Genomic DNA, 8,648 nt, shown 5'->3' with positions numbered 1-8,648 from the left:
TTGTCCTAATTACTAAATTATTACACAAAAATATGTTCATCCAAATAATAATAATACTAATAATTGGATAATTGTCTACATGTCTAAAAATTTCGTGAAAACATGCCCACTCGGCAGATACAACAAGCAGATTAACACGTAACTTGGCAAAAGGAGTTGGACTCAGACTTGTGGCAGAACTGCCAATTTTTATCCTGGTTTGATGAGAATTGCAAATAGAATTTCAATATAGATTTATGAAGCGCGTGACTATCGTACCCAGAGCAGCAGGACACTCCAGGCCATGTGTCGTAATGTAGGTTTCATGTAATAGTGAATTTAGGCCAACACTACTTATAAAAACAACCTATATAACAAAAAAAGCATTTCATTTTTACTTGACAAATCTAAGATCGCGTTAAAAGTGTTGATATACGATCTCATGCAATTCACACCGTTACTTGTAAAGTTTCAACCTCGAACTCATTGCTCTGTACATTAAGAATAATTAAATTTGGCTTTGTGTCTTTTATTATGGGGGTTTAGAAAAAGGGTCACTGTGATGTCACAATCCCTAATTTTTGGTAACAGGGATCATGCATTTTTACCACAATAGATGAGCTGTACCATGCTGGCACTTCAGAATTGGTTACCATGGTAACAATGAATATTATTCATATTACTTATGTGGTTAGGTTTTGGGGTGCACTTATGTGGTTGGCATTGAAAGGGTATATAAAAAAAAATAAGAATTTTGTTTTCAGTTGCTATGGTGAAAAGCAGATTCCACCTATCCTTGGCTGGCCTTTCCTTGTGCCGTGGGAACTTTAGCAATGGAAGTGGACGTTCTTGTCTGATTTTGCTCATGAACTCCCCACTAAAACATTCAAACCCGTTATTTCTATCCCCACAGACAAAAAATACTGTCACCCCATTAGAAAATTTTAAAAATATGTCTAGGTGGGGCAAGTAAAGATAATAGCGTTATTATTGTGGGAGCAAACGTAAAAGTTTTCTGGAACAGGTTCTAAATTGGGGGCGCATGTGATAAAGGGGGGTGCAAGAGTGAGTGGAGCTACTACAACTCCCCTACCCCCTCTTTTTCCAACCTTAGTTATTATGTGCCTTCTTAATTGCTTAGTATATTTCTGTGAACTATGGACTTCTTGATAACATGAATAAAATCTGAAACAGGTTCATTACATGACTATATATATATATATATATACACACCGGTATATATATATATATATATATATATATATATATATATATATATATATATACACTTTAGATCATTAGTCAGTCCCGGCATAATTTCCAGGAAACACATTTATGTCATCTACACTTCATCCATGAAAAGGAATATTAAATGAAACCACCTCAGCTTGTCACATATCAAAGAATTACATTCATTTAACGTCAATTACAGTCTCTCAATCATATTCTGTGAATTAATCAGATGTCTTCTTGCTTCATTTTTTTTTTATCTAATTGATATTTTTGGAGTAAAAAAAATCTGCAATGCAAAATTAAGACATTTAATTAAAAAAATTAATCCAATTTACTGTCAGGTTTCTCCATTTTACCCTTTTAACCACACATTATTAAATATATTCTCCATTCCACTGACAAATTAATTTGTGAAGAATCCCTAAAATTATTCAATTAAAATGGCAAATGCATAATATTTTGTTTAAATTTCATTGTAAGCAGTGATTTGGACTGTTAAATGAATAAGAGGAAATTACCCTTGCTTTTTTATTTTTTACAATGTTTCTAATAAATCAGCAACATAGGACTTTGTTTCCAATGGATGCATTTCTACCAACTAATAACCAAAGAGGTGACCAACTGCTTCAAGCAGCCAATCAGTGGCATGCGTACAGGGGACCCCCGTGACAATCACCAAGCCAGCGCTGGAGCCGACTGGTGGAAGGTATATCATGTGCCACGAGCGCATATGATGGCTGGAGTGTCCCTTTAAAACTTTAGGATGCTGTACACTAGAAAGCAAGATGTTTTCACGGGTACCTACAGAAACATCACCAGGCACATGTTTGATAAAGGGTTCTGCCTTAGGTGTTCTTCATGATATTGAAGACCACATCAGACCCTGTACAACAGACAAGGGTCCACCTAAGTACTTAAATGCTATCGAAGAATTGAGCAATGGAGGTGCTGGTGGAATTCCAGAACACTCTCTATTTAGTCTTTCAGTGGACATTTCCTTTTCTCTTTCTCTATTCTTGAGAGGCCTTTTCTGGTCTGGAAGTTCATTACAGCTGCACCTGTTTCAAATATTTGACATGGCTGGGTGGCCTTTCTAGGCACAGATAAGACTGTCCTCTTCTACTAGACTTCCAGGGTTTGCAGCTTCACGACCAACCCCACCAATACAGAAAAGGACATTCTTCCCATCTTATCTGCCCAGGTGTCCTACTGTAAAGAGGCAGATCTTAGTCAGTTCCTGGTCTCCTCTTAGATCCATAAGTCTATCCCACACGTTTTTAAACTCCCTCACTGTATTAGCCTCCACATTACATCTGAGCTTCTGGCCTTCTAGTTTTAGATAATGACGTCTTCTCAGTCGCATTAACTCTTTTCTAATCTAATCAAGACCTCACACTTGTTTTCACGTAGAACCTCACAAGCAGAATCTTACCTTTTCTAGAGAAAAGGGAGATATCTGTAACTCCCGATAAAAAAATATAGATCTCCAGAATATCTCCATCGGCATCAAAATTGCTGTTCTTCAACAGACGCTGCCCGACTCATAGCCCATACATACAGAAACGAGCGTACGCAGCTTTCCGTGACATTCCTAACGCAGAGACTGTACTACATCTTTCAACACAGACAGACAATACCCGTCCCCACTCCGCTGCCTGCTTTCTTTTTATATCTTACAATAGCACAGATGCTTAATGCGTGAAGAAACTAAAGTAAACAGGTATCTTTGATAAACTGTATCCTGAAAATCACTTGTCACACTACAGCAAGAAAACGTCTTTTTTTTGTTGTTTTTGCAGCGCGACGTCTAAACCCAGAAATACATTAAGGGTGAAATGCTTTAACAGTCTCTTGTGAATGAAGAAGCAGCCAAGCTTCTCTTTAACAGCTGTCATGCATTCCTTATTTTCCTCCTTTTTCTAGACATATTGCAATTAACATCCCACTCACTTATTTTTTATTTTTTTTTTTGCCTGAAATTCTCTACAGTACCACCGTCGTGCAGTATAGTAGGGAATAATGGAGAGAATTAATGCAGGCTTTTAACTCCAGGGGAGTGGAGGGAAGCCTGGAAGATTGGCTTTCACGATGCTTTGTGCGACTGGCAGGTACCCGAGCGGTACTCGCGGCTCCGAACAGGACATGTCTCGAAAACCTGTGCCGCGGGGCCACTTAAAGCCAGCAGTGTGTCTTTAGTCACTTGAGATGCGTGGTATTGTAAGTGGTGTAAAAACAAAAACCCACCGAGAAATCACGAAGGCAGTTATACCATCGGGTTTGTTGCACGCAGTCATGCTGTTCATTGTGGACCTAGAAGACACTAAAAAAAAATCGTTTTCCTTATCCCCAGTTGCTAAAGGGTTTTTCAATGAACCGCAGCGTTCTTTAGACCTGTGCTTGGGTCTGTAAAATGAGTGTACACACATATTAATGCCTTTGTGAAGGCTTCCTGGTTTTATAGGAATTAAGCATTTAGTTCTGCTTGGTTTGCCGCTAACAGACCATGTGAAGCGGTGTTTCCCCAAGTAACGGCGACGCAGTATACATCCTACAGACTCTGGCTATAGACACGACGGGTCAGACATCTGATAAAATGAGTCAAACTGCACGCAGTACTTATCACAGAGGGCAGGAACTTTGCACAGGTCTCTGAATCCAATAATACAGAATTTACAGAGGTGGCGCTATCATATTACCTCCATCACCAAAGATCAAGCATAGAATGGAAGAAAATAGAGGGATGACACACAGATTCCGCACGCATGTATACAACTATTATGTATCTTTTTTCTTGTCATAAGCATTGTGTTCTTAGTTAACATACAGTTATTCTTTTTATCCTTTTGAGGCAGAGCTTCTCCAAACCTTTTATTCATCTCCTCCAAACCATTGAGTCCTAAGAACCTAAAGTCACTCTATCTATCTATCTATCTATCTATCTATCTATCTATCTATCTATCTATCATTATCTATCTATCTATCTATCTATCTATCTATCTATCTATCATTATCTGTCTATCATTATCTATCAATCTATCTATCTATCTATCTATCTATCTATCTATCTATCTATCTATCTATCTATCTATCTATCATTATCTATCTATCAGTATCTGTCTATCATTATCTATCTATCTATGTATCGTTATCTGTCTATCATTATCTATCTATCAATCAATCTATCTATCTATCTATCTATCTATCTATCTATCTATCTATCTATCTGTACTAGAGTGCTGGAGCTGACTCTTTAATATTTTATTCTCATGTATCTGTGCATTCTATTTGGTGCCTTTCTCTCTGGTATATCACAACATTACATCACCTCTTGACGAATAATAGGTTTTTCTAAGATCTGCTATGGTTGCTGCCAAATGTGATGTAGAATTAAAGGGTTAATGTTTGATGAGTCTCAGGATACACTGAAGTTTCCAGTTCTGATGATGACTTATCTTAATTATTTACAAAATCATTGGATACGACTACAGCTGGGGAATAAAACATCTTCCATCTCCAAATATATTGGTGCAAAGTAGCATTATCTGCAGATTCTGCACCAGTGAAGCTCTTGCAGGTAAAGCCTTGTTGGTGCATCTGAGTTTCTGTCAATATAAATGTCACAAATCATGCGATTTATAGGTTAAACCCCAAGAGCTCCCGGGAATCCAGCTGCCCACACAAAGCTTTACTAATTACCCCTTTTTATAATGGTTTCCTACAGGGCCCGTCTTATGTGTTCTGTGCATCCTGCGCTGGCACACGTATTAATGTCATTATCTTTCATCTTCCTCATTGTCTCTGACTTTTCTGTCCCTTTCCCCCCAATCTCTCTTATTTCTCTTTATATCATCTCTCCATTTCTCTTTACCTCTCTTCTTTGTCTATCTACTCTTTATCACTATTGTTATCACTCTCTCTCCTCTCTCTCCCATTTGTCCCCATCTCTCCTCCTTCTCATTATCTCTTCCCCCTTTTCCCATCTCTTTGTTATCATTATCACCCCGTTCTCACAATCTCTCCACTTTCTCACCTTTCTCATCATCTTTCCCATCCCTTTTAACTATCCCCATTCTCTCTCCTCCTCATTATGAAAAAGACCTCACAATTAACCTCACTTTAATTTGGGATGAGAGACTCCCCAAGCGGCCCTGCTTCTGTGGCAGGCAATCCAGTCTGCCTCTGGAGAGAGCTTGCAGGGTGGAAGAGACTGCTGTGGTGGAGACCACACAAACTTACATTAACGCACATACTTACATGCTTGTTTACACATACTAACACTAGCATACACTTAGTCATACTCACTAATGCACAATTAAACACTCATGCTAACACACATTCCCCTCAAACATCTCTACTAACACACATACAGATCCATGTTAACACACAAACACTGATACATCCATGCCCACACATTCACACTCATGGTCACACACACATCCCTCACTCGCTCCCTCCTTTCATCTTGTACTCCCTTAGCTCAGGACCCCGCAGGGTCATGACGTAACCATGCATTATGTGATCCCGCTGCAATTCTGCCTTCCCATGCCGGTCCTAAATTGTTCACAAAGGGTCTGTGGAGTCGCACAACCCTATGGCCGGCCCTGGTTTCCTATCAAATACCCTTAACTTTAAAAATTCAAATATTTTGAGCAGCGCTGCTGGAAACAAAGCAAGACAAACTTTCTGACGAGAGTAAAAATGATTATTTCCTGCACATCATAATGCAAAAGATTGCTAATGACAAGTTAAAGTGGCCTTTTGTGACTTTTGTTGTACAATACGCTACAAATTACAAGCTATCCATGTACGACTAAGATTGCAAACACTTTTTTTTTTTTGGATCCGTAAAATTATCCAGCTCTTATCTCAAGGTATAAAACCTGTATATGACATTTATGACATGCATCACTTTAAGAGCACTTAAATAATGGGTAGCATTATATTCACTTAGTCTGTACGAAACCTTTGATAATGTCCTCAAAAAGGTTTCTAGTGCTGGTTTTTAACCACTCGAGATGTGCAATGGCAGTATTTTATCCCTGCATTATAATACCGGATCTACGTGGAACGTTCCATTATCTTGTCAATCATTCTGGAGTGTCTCTCGTCTGCGCCTGCCATTAGGATTGAATCAAGAGGTCTACAACTTTTTTCTTGAAGTGGGAACAATACATTTGCGAATCTAAATGTGAAAGAAGATTTAAAACTATCTATCTATCTATCTATCTATCTATCTATCTATCTATCTATCTATCATCTGTCTATCTATCTATCTATCTATCTATCTATCTATCTATCTATCATCTATCTATCTATCCATCTATCTATCCATCTATCTATCTATCTATCTATCTATCATTTATCTATCATGTATTTATCCATCTATATTAGAAGCTGCTTACGAATTCTCTAGGTCTTGGGTAATATTCCAATCCAGGGCTGCCATCAGAAATCTTGGGGCCCAGTACTGGCTTAACGCTAGGTCCTCATGGCCATTCCATCAGCATGTCCATCCCATTGCCCAACTCATCAGTCCGTCTCATGATCCTCCCATAAGCACACCTTACAGACCAGAGACGTGCCTAGGGTTATGGTGCCTGGGTGCAGTATTTCTTCCGTGCCCCTATTCCTAACACTGTTCACTTATAATTTCTCCTGCTCCTCCTGTTCCTCTCCCTTGTGTCCCCTGATGGTGGCCCTGGTCCAATCTGATCAATAATGAAAATATTTGTAACAACTGAAAGCAATGTTCAAACTGCCTGGTGTCCCGCTGCTTAGATCTTTGATCTTCTCAGCCAGCCCATTTACACCAGCCTAAAAAAACACTGCTTTAAACGGCTCTTTGGGCCTTTAAGGTAGGGAGTGCTAGGATACATATCTCGGCGCTCCATAAAACACAATGGCCGTCATAAATTTAAAAAAAGATTAAATGTCTATAAAATCAATGCACCTCAGACGTTACTGACTAGATGCTGGCAATATGACCATGTTACTGGAGCCAAAATAAACAGGAGATTTTAAAAGACAGCCAACAGTGGGGATATAAGCCTGTTTGTTGGGACTGTCCAGGTAAATTCTGGACTGTTGGCAGCTAGGGAGGAGTTTCAAGAATGGATGGTTTTAGGAATCAGTGGATTTAACCCCTTAATGACAATTGCCGGTCCTGGCACGGCACGGAAAAGCATGTGCTTTACGACAATTGACGTGCCAGGACCGGCACGTCTTTAAACGGGTGCAGAAAGCGATCTACTATCGCTTTCTGCACCCAAAAAGCGTTGCTGAATGCCTCGACCTCGAGGCATTCAGCAACGCCGCGATCGGCACGAAGGGGCCATCTCTGGCCCCTCCACGGGGCGTCAACATCCGCCATACTTTGTATGGCGGCGGACGCCCGTTTTAAAAGCGTTTAGGAGGCGATCGACGATCGCCTCCTAAACTTAAATGGTGTCGCTGGAATGCCTCGATCAGGAGGCATCCAGCGACACCAAACACTAACCTTTTGATGGGCTGTGACCGCTCCGGAGAGCGGTCATAGCCGCAGCTACCGGCAATCTTCGCCATCAAGGAAGATGGCCGCCGTCCTGTAACAGGAACCAACAAATTTTAAAATTTAGCTAGATGGTCCAGACCATCTAGAGAACTTTGGCTCCACTTGCAGGTTGAATACAGGTACTGCATTCACCATGCAAGTCAATGGAGCCCAGCTTTCTAATCACAGTGTGATTAGTAAAAATAAATTAAAAAATAAAATAAAATTAATAATAATTAGAAAAAAATAGTAAAAAAACAGTAAAATGTAAAAATCATTTCCCACTGATGTCACTATCAGGGGAACCTCCAAGTTGAAAAAAATGTTAAAATTTTTTTTAAAAAAAATAATAAAAAAAATATATATATATATAAAAAATATATTTTTGTGAGCAAGTCCTAAAGTTAGCATATTAGCTTAAAACAATTCTCGCATGGAAAGAGTTAAAATACTGGCATATTAAATGCCCGTGGGGTGTCTACTTTTAAAAAATGTATGATTTGATGGGGTAAATTGAATGGGCCAGGTTCAACAACGTCCCAATTAACACGGGGGGAAGGATGGCCACACATCTAATTTCCAATTAGAAAAATGCACACGTACCAAATGTGGCCTTTTAGTTCCCCCAAAAAATGACAAACCCATGCATGTGGGGTATCACTGCACTCAGGAGATGTTGCTGAACACATTATGGGGTGTCGTGTGACAGCGGCATATACCAGGAGCTGTAAATTCATACATAAAGTAGGTGTGTGGGGGAAAAATACACACACAAAAATATTACTGCAAACTTTGAAAAAATGCTGGTGGTAAAATGTGTGCATGCAAAGAGTTAAAATACCAGCATTTAAAATACCCTGTGGTGTCTAGTTTTGAAAAATATATGGTTTTGTTGGGCACACTGAAA

Source organism: Spea bombifrons, chromosome 3 (genome assembly GCF_027358695.1).
Source record: "Spea bombifrons isolate aSpeBom1 chromosome 3, aSpeBom1.2.pri, whole genome shotgun sequence".
NCBI lineage: Eukaryota > Metazoa > Chordata > Amphibia > Anura > Pelobatidae > Spea > Spea bombifrons.
Note: the sequence above shows the minus strand (reverse complement) of the source record.